Below are 17154 nucleotides of genomic sequence, written 5' to 3'. Positions count from 1 at the left end.
AACTACCAATAATTGTCATCATCTACCTGATGATGGTGAGGAATGGTGTGACCTTCCTGTGTGGAATCCCGGGAATACAGAGGATGGGGACATCTCTCTGGTGGGTTCCTGTAGCTGGATGACTCCACCATGGTGTCCTGGTACAGATCTTTGTGTTCTTTTAGAAGCTCTGACTCCTCCATCCCCCCATCCTCCTCCTCTTTTATCTCTTCTTTAACCTCAACTTTAGGATCTCTCAGGTTTCCACTCTGAATATATAATAAAAATGACATCAATGGTAACAATGCAGATAATGTACAGATCCTAATGATACTATCAGTGATTGTTCCTCATCTACCTGATGATGGTGAGGGATGGTGTGACCTTCCTGTGTGGAATCCCGGGAATACAGAGGACGGGGACATCTCTCTGGTGGGTTCCCATGACTGGATCCATCTGTAGGAAACACACACACTGACTGAATCCATTGTTTCTATGTGTTTATCAGATGATGGGGGATCTAGGTGGATCCTCCGTACTGCTCTCTCCTTTACAATAAAGTCTCCTCTTACCCGGTGATGTGAGGGGCGGCTGATTGTCCATCATGACGTCCTTGTAGAGATCCTTGTGTCCTTCTAAATACTCCCACTCCTCCATGGAGAAATAGACAGTGACACCCTGACACCTTATAGGAACCTGACACACACAATGATACAGTCACCATCCAGACACATCCCTTGTCTGTTACTGGAGAATGTCCCAGAATTCCCGGCACCGCTCACCTCTCCTGTCAGCAGCTCAGTGATCTCTCTGGTGACTTCTAGAATCTTCTTCTTCTTTCTCTCTTCTATCAGGGAGGGAGGTGGAGGCAATGTGATGTCATATGATCTCCAGACTTCACAGGAGGAAAACTCTACATCTGAACACAAAGAGTCACATCAAATGATATTCCCAGAATCCTCCTCACCTCTCCATTCAGGTCTCCATTTTATTAAAGCCCCACTTCAGGCTGAGGTATAATTCCCCCCCACAGGACCCCCACACTACGCAGGGTATAGGCTTGTTGCAGCATTCTGATGTCATTACATACAACGCAGGACCAACAGTCCCACTTTACATGTGAGGATACCAAGGGGCCCCACATCCTAAGAACATCAGAAAAATGCCAGATGGAGGGACATTGGGAGGAGGAGCTGTGAGGTCAGTGTGATGTCATAGGATTCTCTGACTCTGGATGGAAGGACATTGGGAGGAGGGGCTGTGAGGTCAGTGTGATGTCATAGGATTCTCTGACTCTGGATGGAGGGACATTGGGAGGAGGAGCTGTGAGGTCAGTGTGATGTCATAGGATTCTCTGACTCTGGATGGAAGGACATTGGGAGGAGGGGCTGTGAGGTCAGTGTGATGTCATAGGATTCTCTGACTCTGGATGGAGGGACATTGGGAGGAGGAGCTGTGAGGTCAGTGTGATGTCATAGGATTTTCTGACTCTGGATGGCGGGACATTGGGAGGAGGAGCTGTGAGGTCAGTGTGATGTCATAGGATTCTCTGACTCTGGATGGAGGGACACTGGGAGGAGGAGCTGTGAGGTCAGTGTGATGTCATAGGATACTCTGGATGGAGGGACATTGAGAGGAGGAGCTGTGAGGTCAGTGTGATGTCATAGGATTCTCTGACTCTGGATGGAGGGACATTGGGAGGAGGAGCTGTGAGGTCAGTGTGATGTCATAGGACATATAGACTCTGGATGGAGGGACATTTGGATGGGGAGATTTGAGGGGTCCTCTATATTAGGCTCCCATGCAAACCAAATCCTTGTTCCTGGGTGCGTCCTACCTCTCCTAAACTGAAGAGTGACCTTTGACCTCTACCATCCAGAAATCTGTCCGGAATCTGTGGAAGTAAGCTGTCATGTGATCAGGTGACGTGCGGAGGAACGGAGTGTAAATAGCAGACAATTGTCTCCAGAGCCCCTAATGGTGGGGATGGATTTGGCGGCGTGCTGGTGCCAAGTTTCCTCCCCCCAGGGTCACTGCAGGTGTGGAGAAAAGCTGTGTAAGAGGATATGGAGGAGAGATGAGGAGGAGATCCAGGAATCAGGAGAAAGGTCAGGGCAAGCAACAGACGAGCGCATCCAAGAGACCAAGCCGGGGTCACTACACAGAAAATCAATCCAAGGAAACAACAGGCAGGACGAGGAATAGCAAGAAGGAGCTGAGAGACAAATGAGAATATTGCTCAGCCAATGGGAGATGATCTCAGCATGACTTCCATCATGAAGGAGATGAGGGGGAGGGGAGGAAGTCACTGAAGGTGACCATAGATCCATGGAAATTCAGCTGGTTCAGCAGGGATCGCTCACATTTCCATCCATGTGTGGCCACTGCCGGATAAAAGCCACTCCCCCAGCAGCTGCAGCCAATAGCTTCAGTGCTGATCCGTGTATTCTGAGAGCGGAGGAGTCCCCCCATTGTCAGAATACAAGAGTGCAGCGGGGAGGATTCCCCCATCCACCTCCAATGTGTGGATGGGGGAATCGCTTCAGTTTTTATGGTCATCCCGCTGGCTGAACGATAAAACTGAACCATGTAGGCCAGCTTTGGGGGCAAATATATTATCATCAACTCCTCCCCCTGAAGGGGTTCATCTGCATATTACCTCCTCTGCTGCCACATCCAGGAATGTCAACTCTGCTTCCTCCTGATTCACCTTTCCTCTAGAATGTCCTGAGTGTACCTGACATCACTTCCTGTCTGTACCTGACATCACTTCCTGTCTTCCATAGAGACTTCCTGTCTGGGTAGAAGTGAGATCCCCACCTTGTGGAGCTCAGAGGAACTGCAGCCCCGAGAAGCGTCTGGTAGTGTGACCCCGGCCTTGTGCTGGGTGTGTATGGACTGTAGATCCTTATAGAGGGGTCACCTCCACTCCCACCAAGGGGGACAGAAATATATGACTCCTCGGGGGAGGGGTTTTGGCCCCTTTGATTTTGCAGTAACATTGATTGCAGATTTAGTCCTGTAGAACATCTGGTATATGGATACAAAGCCCCCCAGCCCAGAGTAAAGGGTGGAGAGTGATTGAAGTAGATGCAAAGTGGAAGCGGTGGACTTGCAGAGAACACTATACTGAGCACACAATATTGTCTGTCTCCATGGATTTGCACAGGATTTGAGATGATTTCCTATAGCAGCAAATCTGATGAGATGAATGAAGTGGGTGTAAAGTGGAAGCAGTGGATGTGCAGAGAATAGGATTTGGAGCCCCGAGCTCTTTATCTCTGAATGTCTCCACATATTTGTAGTGTATTTGTGATGATTTCTGTGCACACACAATAGGACAGCGCTGTGACACATAATGCTCTTCTAGATGACAGGGAATCCTTCCCTTTGTTACAGCAGCAGTCCGCTAGAAGGTTTTTGTAGGTTTGGAGTTGTTACACATAGCGCGGGTTTTATCCATTTATAGTGATGACATCATTGCCCAAATCTGGGGGTCACCAGCCATTTCCACCCTTTACTCCCAGCTGGGGTTATTATTATTATTATACAGGATTTATATAACGCCAACAGTCTGTGCAGCGCTGTACAATATAAGGGGGGCGGTACAATTACAACACATTTCAGTACAGAAGGAATAGGAGGGCCCGGCTCGTGGAGCTTACAATATGAAGGAAGGGGGAGGGGATACAAAAGGTGATAGCTGGGGGGGGTGATCTGATGGAGATGATTCAAGTACAGTTCTTAGGTGGAGGTGGGGTGAGCTTCCTTGAATAAGTGAGTTTTCAAAGATCGCCTAAAGGCAGCGAGGGTGGGGGCTGACCTGACATACTTCAGTAGGGAGTTCCAGAGGATGGGAGAGGCTCTGGAGAAGTCTTGGAGTTGAGTGTAGGAGGAGGTGACAAGGGAGCTAGAGAGCAAGATGTCTTGGGAGGAGTGGAGCCAGGGATATCTGTGGATGAGGTTGGTGATGTAGCCGGGGCAGTGTTGTGGATGGTTTTGTAAGCTGCGGTTAGTATTTTGAATTTTATATGTTGGGTTAGTGGAAGACAATGAAGGGATTGGCAGAGAGGGGTGGAGGACAGTGAATGGAGGCCAGTGGAGGGATTGGCAGAGAGGGGTGGAGGCCAGTGGAGGGACTGGAAGAGAGGGGTGAAGGACACTGAATGGAGGCCAGTGAAGGGATTGGCAGAGAGGGGTGGAGGACAGTGAATGGAGGCCAGTGAAGGGATTGGCAGAGAGGGGCAGCAGTCGCTGATTGGTGGGTAAGGTGTATGAGTCTAGCGGCAGTCGCTGATCGGTCGGTAAGGTGTATGAGTCTAGCAGCAGTCACTGATCGGTTGGTAAGGTGTGTGAGTCTAGCAGCAGTCGCTGATCGGTTGGTAAGGTGTATGAGTCTAGCAGCAGTCGCTGATCAGTTGGTAAGGTGTATGAGTCTAGCAGCAGTCACTGATCGGTTGGTAAGGTGTATGAGTCTTGCGGCAGTTCCTGATCGGTCGGTAAGGTGTATGAGTCTAGCGGCAGTCTCTGATCGGTTGGTAAGGTGTATGAGTCTAGCGGCAGTCTCTGATCGGTTGGTAAGGTGTATGAGTCTAGCAGCAGTCACTGATCGGTTGGTAAGGTGTATGAGTCTTGCGGCAGTTCCTGATCGGTCGGTAAGGTGTATGAGTCTAGCGGCAGTCGCTGATCGGTTGGTAAGCTGTATGAGTCTAGCAGCAGTCGCTGATCGGTTGGTAAGATGTATGAGTCTAGCAGCAGTCGCTGATCGGTTGGTAAGCTGTATGGGTCTAGCAGTAGCATTCATAATAGACTGAAGGGGGGATAGCCTGTGTAACGGTAGACCAGTGAGGAGGGAGTTGCAGTAATGGAGGTGGGATATAACCAAGGCGTGGATAAGTTGTTTTGTGATGTCATTGGTCAGGAAGGGGCGGATTCAGGAAATGTTCCGGAGGTTGAGGCGGCAGGATTTAGCCAGTAAGTGGATATGGGGCCCAAAGGAGAGGTCAGAGTCTAGGATTACGCCTAGCACCCTGGCATGAGGGGAAGGACCAATGGTAGTGCTGTTGATCTTAGTGGTAAAGTCATGAGTGGGGGATCGGGGGGAGGTAATATTACAGCTTAGTTTTGGAAAGATTGAGTCTAAGGTAGTGGTGTGACATCCATGCTGATGTGTCGCTCAGTAGATTTGTGATACGTGAGGAGATTGAGGGGGTGAGCTGGGGAGTGGAGACATAGATCTGGGTGTCATCAGCATAGAGGTGGTATTGGAAGCCATGGGGGGTTATCAGTTGGCCCAGGGAGGAGGTATAGAGAGAGAAAAGGAGGGGTCCAAGAACAGAGTCTTTGGGTACCCCAACAAGGGAGAGGAGCGGCGGAGGAGGAGTTGTATGTGACACTGAAAGTGCACTGAGAAAGGTAAGAGGAGAACCAGGAGAGAGCAGAGTCATGGAGAACAATGGAGTGGAGTGTACTGAGGAGGAGCGGGTGGTGCACTGTGTCAATCTATAGTCACTGGATTCTGAAGAACAGCTTTACGGGTTCCTTGGAGGTTGAGCAACAGTTCCTGCAAAGCCATAGAAGTACGATTCAGACTTCTTCCCAGACTACATGCTAAAGGATTAACAGTTCTACTAACATTTATAGGGAAAGTTGATCCGATTGCCTCTCGGGGGATCAGGAAGGAATTTTTTCCTTCCTCTGGATCAACTGTGGGTGTCGGATTATAACTTTTTTTATTTTAATGGTTGAACTGGATGGACTTTTGTCTTTTTTCAGCCAACTATGTAACTATGTTCTTGTGTTATATAATGGTAATGCTGGTCCTCCTACAATAGATCCAACTAAACTAGTGTATTCAGCTTTGGAAAGCAGTGTGATGTCTGATATACAATCTTCTGATACAATCTCGGTCCTCCTTCTTGATCTTAGATCCTTCTCCATAGCTTTAGGATGCTCAGGCAATATCATACTCAGACGGCTCCAAGTACAAGGCCCTCCAGTAATATTCCTGGAATATATGAATATGTGGGATTTCCACAAGAAAACAACCATCCTAAAGGTAGTGTGACCTGTGACTGTGGCTGGGCTGTGATAGAACATGATGACAGCTCATTGGGTTATGTACTGAACTACATGTTCTATTAGACGTACAGAAAATCCTGTCCTGAGGAGATCGGGTTGTGTGATGTGGGCCATATGGAAATCTGAGATCCCAACACCGGGGAATCTCTTCAGAATCACATGTCATATTGTAACACATCTCCTGGGGGAACATTCAACGTTTTCATACCAGTCATATATTCCCAGCCTTTATATGGACCTGGACAGTTCTGACAGTCCTCATACAATGACATAGATGGTCCATCATCCATTCTTACATCAGTATCAGTCATTACTCTGAAAATGTCCAACAAAACCGAGGTTGGGGTGGGAATGGCCATCAAACACGTAGTTAAATGATCGGCAGCATATCTGACAGATGGAAATTGGGAACATTCATCACTCTCCTTGCCATATAAACACAGACATTTTCTGGTTGATTTAATCCCCCCTGGTAAGGTGACCCCCCCGGTAAGGTGACCCCCATGTTGTGGACATGTGGCCTGGTATAGATCAGGAGGGGGGCACACTACAGCCCCCCTCTGCACTCTGTATGGTGGGCTGTATATGATATACTGCTGACCCCCGCACTCTGCGCCGTTATTGAAGGGTGTGAGGTGTCACCGAGGAGCAATGTTCTATATTGAAGTTTGCCATCATTGCACCGACACACACAATAGTTTTTGTTCAATAAATGTTTTATTATAATTTTACATTTAACAAGATTGAAGCATAAAAATCAGGAAATAGTAAAGGAAGGAAGCAGATTGGTCAGGAAGATCCCTTGTCTGGAATGTGGGGGCGGAGTCATTATTATTGGTGTACAAACTAACAAACTAATCTTCAGGTCCAAAATTAGCATTTTAACATTTGTGCAGAAACAGCTCTGGCAGTGAGAGGGTTAATGTGGGCTAGATGGGATCCCTCTGCTGGGGTGACATTAGAGCTCCCCCTAGCTGCAGCCTGGTAATAACATTGCTGGGAGGTCTATTCATTTCTCTGCTCCATACTTCCCGTCTTTATAGGAACGTCTCCTGACATTTGGGGGTCTATTCATAGAATGTTTGTATAGCAATTCCCTCAGTGAGAGTTCATGTCCATTCCTCCTGTGTGAATGGGGGAACCAATGTTATTAGGATCACATCTGAGCTGCTGGAATGTCTTCCATTGATGGAAAATACATTGAAAACTTCTTCTCCTGCCATCAATGGCTAACCCGGTCCCACACTTCATCCATGTCTTTGGGGGCCTCTGATATCCTTATGAACTGTTTCTTCCATGATGAAGATCAGCCATGGAGTATATCTGAGGTGTATATCAGGGTGTGCTTCTTCCCCACATGAGAGCTGGGATGTCCAGCAACATTCATCTAGAAGACATTTCCCGCACTCAAGGCACTAATACACCTCCAGGGTTGTGTGGGACCCCTGATGTACAGGAAGACAGGACTTCAGTGAGGAACATTTCCCTCTCAGGGCAGGAAAGTGGCTTCTTCCTGTGTGACATCTCTGATGAATGCAAAGATTTGACTTCACTGAAAAACATTTCCCGCACTCAAGACAGGAACACGGATCTCTTCCATGTGAGATCTCTGATGTCTGTTAAGATTGGACTTCTGTGAAAAACATTTCCCGCACTCATGACAGGAATACGGCTTTTCCCCCGTGTGAGATCTCTGATGACTGGAAAGATGAGACTTCTGTGAAAAACATTTCCCACACTCTGGACAGGAATATGGCTTCTCCCCCGTGTGATATCTCTGATGTTTGTAAAGATCATACTTTCGTGAAAAGCATTTCCCGCACTCAAGACAGGAATATGGCTTCTCTCCTGTGTGAGTTATTTTATGCACATTAAGATGGGATTTAAAATGGAAACCCTTCCCGCACTCAGTACAGGAGAAGCTCTTCCCTGTTGGAAGGCCGGCCCGGTCCCGCACACTCTGAGGTTCCTCAGGATACGAGGAATCCGATGGTCCATCTACACTGGGTGGTGCCGGATGCACATTGGAGGGAGCCGGGTTTTCTCCTGGACTGTACTGTGTGATGTCCTCATCTTCTACTTTCCAGTCTGGAGACAAAGTGAGACAATCCTCGGAGGTTTTCCTCATCTCCCGGCCATGGACTAAAATACAAAGACAAAGAGGATTACTAGACAGGAGCTGATTGGTTCCCCCAAACCAGGACTCCGCCCACATCAGGCAGCTTAGTCTCTGAGGAGCTTACAATTCCACCCTCAAGGGAACTAGGAAATGGCTCCTCTGATCTCCTACCAGGTCATTTCTTTATTCATGGACCTTAGTCAGAGAGTGAGGAAACAACCAGAACTGTCTTTTATAGGAGGGACAGTGATGAGGGGATTATAGGACGAGGGTCCCCACCCCCTCTATCACTCATCGCCATCTTCCCAACACAAGAAGTACTGCACTTCCTTATTTAGTCCATGATTTAGTCATGAAGAACAGCGGGGCTGAGCCCCACCAGAGGTCAGAGAGTGAGGATGGGGGGAGAACAACCAAGATGAAGACTGGACTGATCCTGAAGACCACCATCATTGGGGTATTGACTCCTCCCTCATTATCACTTTCTGTTTAAGGGTCCAAAGTTGGAGGATGTTATCACATTATTATCACCATGTAAAAGTCTGTGCTCCAATCACATCATCCGATATAAAATGTCCAGCTGGGAGGAAATGGGGGGAACAAAAGAGAATCCATATTATGTGTATATATAGCAGTGGGGGGAGGGGGGAAAGCAGGAGTCTGGAGTATGAAATGTATAACATAGAGTATATAGTGCAGGGGTCAGGAGTATGTAATGTACAACATAGTATATAGTGCAGGGGTCAGGAGTATGTAATGTACAACAAAGTATATAGTGCAGGGGTCAGGAGTATGTAATGTACAACATAGAGTATATAGGGCAGGGGTCAGGAGTATGTAATGTACAACATAGAGTATATGGTGCAGGGTCAGGAGTATGTAATGTACAACACAGAGTATATAGTGCAGGGTTCAGGAGTATGTAATGTACAACATAGAGTATATGGTGCAGGGTCAGGGGTATGTAATGTACAACATAGAGTATATAGTGCAGGGGTCAGGAGTATGTAATGTACAACATAGAGTATATAGTGCAGGGGTCAGGAGTATGTAATGTACAACATAGAGTATATGGTGCAGGGTCAGGGGTATGTAATGTACAACATAGAGTATATAGTGCAGGGGTCAGGAGTATGTAATGTACAACATAGAGTATATAGTGCAGGGGTCAGGAGTATGTAATGTACAACATGGAGTATATCGTGTATTTAGTGTTCATGACCCACCTGTGCTGATCTCTGTAGGAGTGTCCTCCTCTATAAATGTCCCCGTTATTCCATCCTCCTCCATAGACTGCTGATCATCCCTCACATACGCCTCTTCTTCTTCTGCTTTTATCTCAACTTTTATATTTATCAGATCTTCACCCTAAACCAAGAAAATTAGAAATTTCACATAATATATAAATATAAGCTAACATGAAAAATACAAATATTATCTCCACAAGTCCATGTTCTAGATCCTCCATCCCACCAACCTTGTAATAGTGAGGGATGGTGTGACCTCCCTGTGTGGAATCCCGGGAATACAGAGGACATCTCTCTGGGGGGTTCCTGGTATTAGGTGGCTCCATCATATCCTTGTGTCCTTCTGAAAACTCCTCCATCACTCCATCCTCCTCATCCTCCTCTTTATACTCTTCTTTAACATCAATATTATCATCCCCGAGGATTCCACTCTGAAAGATATAATACAACATTCATTGTAACAAACATGCTGTGTATAAATCACAACTACCAATAATTGTCATTATCTACCTGATGATGGTGAGGGATGGTGTGACCTTCCTGTGTGGAATCCCGGGAATACAGAGGACGGGGACATCTCTCTGGTGGGTTCCTGCAGCTGGATGACTCCACCATGGTGTCCTGGTACAGATCTTTGTGTTCCTTTAGAAGCTCTGACTCCTCCATCCCCCCATCCTCATCCTCCTCCTCTTTCATCTCTCCTTTAACCTCAACTTTAGGATCTCTCAGGTTTCCACTCTGAATATATAATAAAAATGACATCAATGGTAACAATACAGATAATGTACAGATCCTAATGATACTGATAATGATCAGTGATTGGAGAATGTCCCAGAATTCCCGGCACCGCTCACCTCTCCTGTCAGCAGCTCCATCATCTTCTTGGTGACTTCTAGAATCTTCTGCATGTTGTGTCTCTCAGGGTTTAGGGAGTCACATGGAGGCACTGTGATGGTCATATGATCACCTGACTTCAGAAGAGGAAATCTCTGTATTGAGGAACCAATAGGAATATCATGTTAGACTCCCAAAATCCTCCTCACCTCTCCGGTCAGGTCTGTGTTTATTAATAGAGATGCGAGTGATGTCATGTGACCTCCCAGAATCCTCCTCACCTCTCCGGTCAGGTCTGTGTTTTATTAATAGAGATAAGGGTGATGTCATGAGACCTCCCAGAATCCTCCTCACCTCTCCAGTCAGCTCTGTGTTTTATTAATAGAGATAAGAGTGATGTCATGTGACCTCCCAGAATCCTCCTCACCTCTCCGGTCAGCTCTGTGTTTTATTAATAGAGATAAGAGTGATGTCATGTGACCTCCCAGAATCCTCCTCACCTCTCCGGTCAGCAGGTAGATGATCTCCAGGGTGAGGTTTAGTATCTTCTCAGTCATGTGACTCCGGTCCTCCTCCATCCTCATTGGTGCCATCATGTGATCTATACAGGTCTCCTTGTAGACGGATAACTTTGGGAAATGAAAGTAAGAATGATTTGGATGGTATTGGTCACACAATAATAGGATGTGGATGTGAGGGGGGAATAGGAGGGTTGCTGGACATTGAAGAACTACTCCCCCCATGGGAAGACATTTTGTTTGGGCTGTTTAGTGTTTACTACAATTTTGAGGTCCGGGACCCCTTTTCTCTGTTGGGTTTGTTTGGTCTCTGAACTGGTTTTGATGAGTATTAGATCTGCTGACAAGGAATGATAAATCTGATCCTTCCTTTGACTAGTTTGCTCTGAGGCAGTGCTGTGAGGTCAATGTCGGCTCATCATGCAGGGATGTTCACTTTACATCGCCCGACGCCCGGGACATGTAGTTCTGGGGGCCGGGCAAGTATTGTGTTTAATCTTTATCCCTGCTGAGTGCAAGCCGCAGGGCTCTCCTTTCAGGTGCGAGCCTCTGCCACCCCGTCTGTGTGAACCTCCCCTGTACCTACTATGCTTCCCCGGCTCTGCTTGCCCATCTGTGGGCACAGTTCAGCAGGTGCCAGAGGGTAGAGGGGACAGATGTCAGGGCTCTGTCCTTGGCAGAGGTGTTAGGAGACCTGGCAACCCTGCCAGTACCTTGCATGGCCGCAGAAGTTCACATTGGCTCAAATTTGGTGGCAAACAGCCTTTATAAGGAAGCCCTGCACTACTCTCAAGTGCTGGTTGATCTTTGGCTCCCCAGTACCTTGTTCCTGTTCTACTGTGAACTGTGATTTCCTGTTCCTGTGCTACTGTGATCTGTGATTTCCTGTTACCGACTCGGCTTGCTCCTGGACCTGTCTTCTCTGCTTAAACCCTGACCTGACCTCGGCTGGCTAACGGATATTCTCTCTTGCTCCTCTGTGTATGATCTCGGCTATCCCATCTGACTATGTCTGTTCTGATCTCCACCCAGTACCAGACCTTGGCTTTGAACTGGCTATCCAGTAATCCTGTTCCCTGGAAGGGCTTTCATACCTCGCACAGGCACCACCTGTCTGCAGACCTCATCTCAGTGCATCAGCTGTGCTCCTGGGTGGACCACCAATAAGCACTCCTACAGGTGACCTGTGCCACTTTGGTCCTGACTCCTGCTGTCCCACTCTCAGGGGAGTCTGGAACTTAGCCGCAAGGGAAGCCCTCTCTCCATTGGCGTCTCTCACCAGGTACGTGACAGTATCAACCAGCCATTATGTCTGAGGCCGAGAGAGGTGCTTCCGCATTAGAGGCCTTGTGCCAACAGATGACGGCACTTACGCAAGTGGTCAAGGATCTGCAGGAGGAATATTTTCAGCTGGAGGGACATCTTCATTCGCTCACTACCACTGCACCTTCTGCAGACCAGAATCCATTGCCTAGTCCTATCCCTACAGTGGCACCAGCCAGTTCACTTTCCACTGTTACACCCGCTGTGGTACTACTCAGGGTTACCATTCCGGAACGCTTCCTGGGGACCGACGTAAATTCCGAGCCTTCAAGAATGCTTGTGAGTTATATTTTGCACTGCAACCCAGGACCTTCTCACTTGAGACAGTTAAAGTGGGGTTCATCATTTCTCTCATATCTGACGAACCTCAATCATGGGCACACAGCTTACTGGAACAAAAGGACCCAGCGCTGAACTCAGTGATCACATTCATTGAAGCCATGGCAGCTCTTTATGATGACCCCCAGTAACCCTCTGTTCCCCGGAAGGGCTTGCATACCTCACACAGGCACCACCTGTCTGCAGACCTCATCTCAGTGCATCAGTTGTGCTCCAGGGTGGACCACCAACAAGCACTCCTACAGGTGACATGTGCCACTTTGGCCCTGACTCCTGCTGTCCTAGACTTTGTGATAAAATTTTGAGACATAAAAAATAGAACTACCACTATTTTATTCTCTAAAGTTTCTACTTTCAGAAAATCGATATTTTGGGGGTTTTGTGTCGTCTTCAGGCCTAAAATGATTTTTTAAACGTGTGCAAAAAATGCAAAAACGTCTCTGGGAGTGAAAGGGAGAAAGGATAAGCTGGACACTCCCCTTTCCTGAGGAGCTGCCAATCGGTTCTCATTACACTGCAAGGTCTCTGCCCTCCCTGCTAGTCCCCGGGTGCAGTGCTGGGCTGGAGACAGGCGGGGGAGGGGAGGAGGAGATAAACAGCACAATGTTACACATATGAAATGTTTTAGTCGCTATAAAGCCCCTTTCATTTTTGAAACCCCCCAACATTCCTAAAAGCGCCTCAGATTTATATACATTTTCTGTTACAAAGGAATGTTTCCTTCCTCCTGAGCAGCAATGTAAGGGGCTCTATGCTCCATACTCCTGACCCCGGCACTCCATCATTGTGTTGGCTGCATAGTGTAATGATTGCCCATTGGCTGCCTGTGTAGTGTCATCATTGCCCTTTGTAGGCCATGTATGGTCAGGATGGTCCTTGTCTTGTCTATTTATTGTCAGTGCTGTTTGTTTAGAGGACCATATTACTAGAATTTATCTCCACAATGAGGAGAATTATCCGGCCCCGGAAGTGGGGGAATGTTCTGCCCCTGAAGGGGTTCATCTGGGTTCCCACACTATATATGTGTGTATCATCATCTGCTGGAGATAAAAGACGTCACAGTGACTATGGAGGAAGAGGACGGACATGACTGTGGAGGAAGAGGACAGACGTGACTATGGAGGAAGAGGACGGACGTGACTATGGAGGAAGAGGGCGGACGTGACTATGGAGGAAAAGGACGGATGTGACTATGGAGGAAGAGGACGGACGTGACTATGGAGGAAGACGACGGACGTGACTATGGAGGAAGAGGACGGACGTGACTATGGAGGAAGAGGACGCACGTGACTATGGAGTAAGAGGACGGACGTGACTATGGAGTAAGAGGACGGACGTGACTATGGAGGAAGAGGACGGACGTGACTATGGAGTAAGAGGACGGACGTGACTATGGAGGAAGAGGACGGACGTGACTATGGAGGAAGAGGACCGACGTGACTATGGAGGAAGAGGACGGACGTGACTATGGAGGAAGAGGACGGACGTGACTATGGAGGAAGAGGACGGAGGTGACTATGGAGGAAGAGGACGGACGTGACTATGGAGGAAGAGGACGGACGTGACTATGGAGGAAGAGGACGGATGTGACTATGGAGGAAGATGACGGACGTGACTATGGAGGAAGAGGACGGACGTGACTATGGAGGAAGAGGACGGACGTAAACGTGGAGGAAGAGGACGGACGTGACTATGGAGGAAGAGGACCGACGTGACTATGGAGGAAGAGGACGGACGTGACTATGGAGGAAGAGGACCGATGTGACTATAGAGGAAGAGGACGGACGTGACTATGGAGGAAGAGGACGGACGTGACTATGGAGGAAGAGGACCGACGTGACTATGGAGGAAGAGGACTGACATGACGGGGGGTTACTGGGTGTAATTAAAACATAACATCTTATTACCTCCTCTGCTGCCATGTCCACCAATGTCTCCTCTCTGCTTCCTGTGTTCCTGACATCACTTCCTGTCTGTCCCTGACATCACTTCCTGTCTGTGCCTGACATCACTTCCTGTCTGTGCCTGACATCACTTCCTGTCTGCATTCCATAGAGACTTCCTGTGTGAGTAGAGGTGAGATCCCCACCTTGTGGAGCTCAGAGGAACTGCAGCCCCGAGATCCATCCCATAATCCCCCTTCCTGTATAATATGTACCTTACAGGGATACTACGGGAGATGAAACATTACTGAATAAAGGAAGAAGAAATAAATGTAACTCTTATGTAACCAACTGTTCAACAAACATCTCTTATTACATATAGAAAAGTCTTACAAACACAGAACACAAAATACAAATGTATAGCTAATGAGAGCGATCCCGCCAAACCTGATCCTTCTGGGGGGACAATGCAAAAATATATATCAATCCACTCATAATGACATCATCTTCTGGGAGTGTCTGCAAACCCACCCATTTCACACCCATTTCATCTCTCAGCAGATCTCCTGCAGCCTATTAGCTCCCATTTCCCTCTCTATGTCTCAGCGGATCTCCCGCAGCCTATTAGCACCCATTTCCCTCTCTACGTCTCAGCAGATCTCCTGCAGCCTATTAGCTCCCATTTCCCTTTCTATGTCTCAGTGGATCTCCTGCAGCCTATTAGCTCCCATTTCCCTCTCTATGTCTCAGCAGATCTCCTGCAGCCTATTAGCTCCCATTTCCCTTTCTATGTCTCAGTGGATCTCCTGCAGCCTATTAGCTCCCATTTCCCTTTCTACGTCTCAGCGGATCTCCTGCAGCCTGACTGCTCGTGGGACACATTTTGGCTCCTCTGATTTTGCAGTAAATGTGATTCATTTAGTCCCGTTGATTTTCGTATTTCCATGTAATAAAAGGTGTCACACGATGTCGGGTTCCCCTTTCTCTCCTCCCTGAGTGTGTATTTAGAGGCAGAGGTCCTGCTGGAATGGCGGTTGGAGGCGGAGTCTAGGAGGGAGACTGACAGAACCCGCAGCAGACTTGCAGGAGTGAGCGAGGAGGATCCGGTTCCTTTACCATCGGAGATGAGGAGAGTGTGAAGGATGTTTCTGACTCTGGGAGCTGAAAAGCTGGGAGTCCTATTGGTGTGGTGAGGGGGAAGCACTACTAGGGGGCGCCCTCACCATCCCGTGTACAGGAGGTGGAAGAAGGCGTGGCTACACTACAGCCGCCATGTTTGGAGGGTGGAGCACTGTTACACCTTATCAACTTTTCACTGATTGGTGGATTTTTGGAGTAAAATAAGTGTATTGAAGTAGATGCAAAGTGGAAGCGGTGGACTTGCAGAGAACACTATACTGAGCACACAATATTGTCCGTCTCCATGGATTTGCACAGGATTTGAGATGATTTCCTATAGCAGCAAATCTGATGAGATGAATGAAGTGGGTGTAAAGTGGAAGCAGTGGATCTGCAGGGAGCAGCATCTTGAGCACAAAGCACTTTATGTTGTGGATGATTTGCACACGGTTCAGTTTCCTTCATTTATTGATAAACCCCATAAGACCAATGAAGTGGGTGTAAAGTGGAAGCAGTGGATGTGCAGAGAATAGGATTTGGAGCCCCGAGCTCTTTATCTCTGAATGTCTCCACATATTTGTAGTGTATTTGTGATGATTTCTGTGCACACACAATAGGACAGCGCTGTGACACATAATGCTCTTCTAGATGACGGGGAATCCTTCCCTTTGTTACAGCAGCAGTCCGCTAGAAGGTTTTTGTAGGTTTGGAGTTGTTACACATAGCGCGGGTTTTATCCATTTATAGTGATGACATCATCGCCCAAATCTGGGGGTCACCAGCCATTTCCACCCTTTACTCCCAGCTGGGGGGCTTTGTATCCATATACCAGATGTTCTACAGGACTAAATCTGCAATCAATGTTACTGCAAAATCAAAGGGGCCAAAACCCCTCCCCCGAGGAGTCATATATTTCTGTCCCCCTTGGTGGGAGTGGAGGTGACCCCTCTATAAGGATCTACAGTCCATACACACCCAGCACAGGGCCGGGGTCACACTACCAGACGCTTCTCGGGGCTGCAGTTCCTCTGAACTCCACAAGGTGGTGATCTCACTTCTACCCAGACAGGAAGTCTCTATGGAAGACAGACAGGAAGTGATGTCAGGTACAGACAGGAAGTGATGTCAGGTACAGACAGGAAGTGATGTCAGGTACAGACAGGAAGTTTCAGGAGAGAGGTGAATCAGGAAGAAGTAGAGAGTCCACATTTCTGGATCTGGCAGCAGAGGAGGTAATACGTAGATGAACCCCTTCAGGGGGAGGAGTTGATGATAATATATTTGCCCCCAAAGCTGGCCTACATGGTTCAGTTTTATTGTTCAGCCAGCGGGACGACCATAAAAACTGAAGTGATTCCCCCATCCACACATTGGAGGTGGATGGGGGAATCCTCCCCGCTGCACTCTTGTAGTCTGACAATGGGGGAACTCCTCCGCTCTCAGAATACACAGATCAGCACTGGAGCTATTGGCTGCAGCCGCTGGGGGAGTGGCTTTTATCCGGCAGTGGCCACACATGGATGGAAATGTGAGCGATCCCTGCTGAACCAGCTGAATTTCCATGGATCTATGGTCACCTTCAGTGACTTCCTCCCCTCCCCCTCATCTCCTTCATGATGGAAGTCATGCTGAGATCATCTCCCATTGGCTGAGCAATATTCTCATTTGTCTCTCAGCTCCTTCTTGCTATTCCTCGTCCTGCCTGTTGTTTC

The sequence above is a fragment of the Staurois parvus genome, unplaced genomic scaffold (assembly GCF_062004578.1).
Source record: "Staurois parvus isolate SC_StPar_1 unplaced genomic scaffold, SC_StPar_1.0 ptg000191l, whole genome shotgun sequence".
In the NCBI taxonomy this organism is placed as follows: Eukaryota; Metazoa; Chordata; class Amphibia; order Anura; family Ranidae; genus Staurois; species Staurois parvus.
This window is presented reverse-complemented; position numbering follows the sequence as displayed.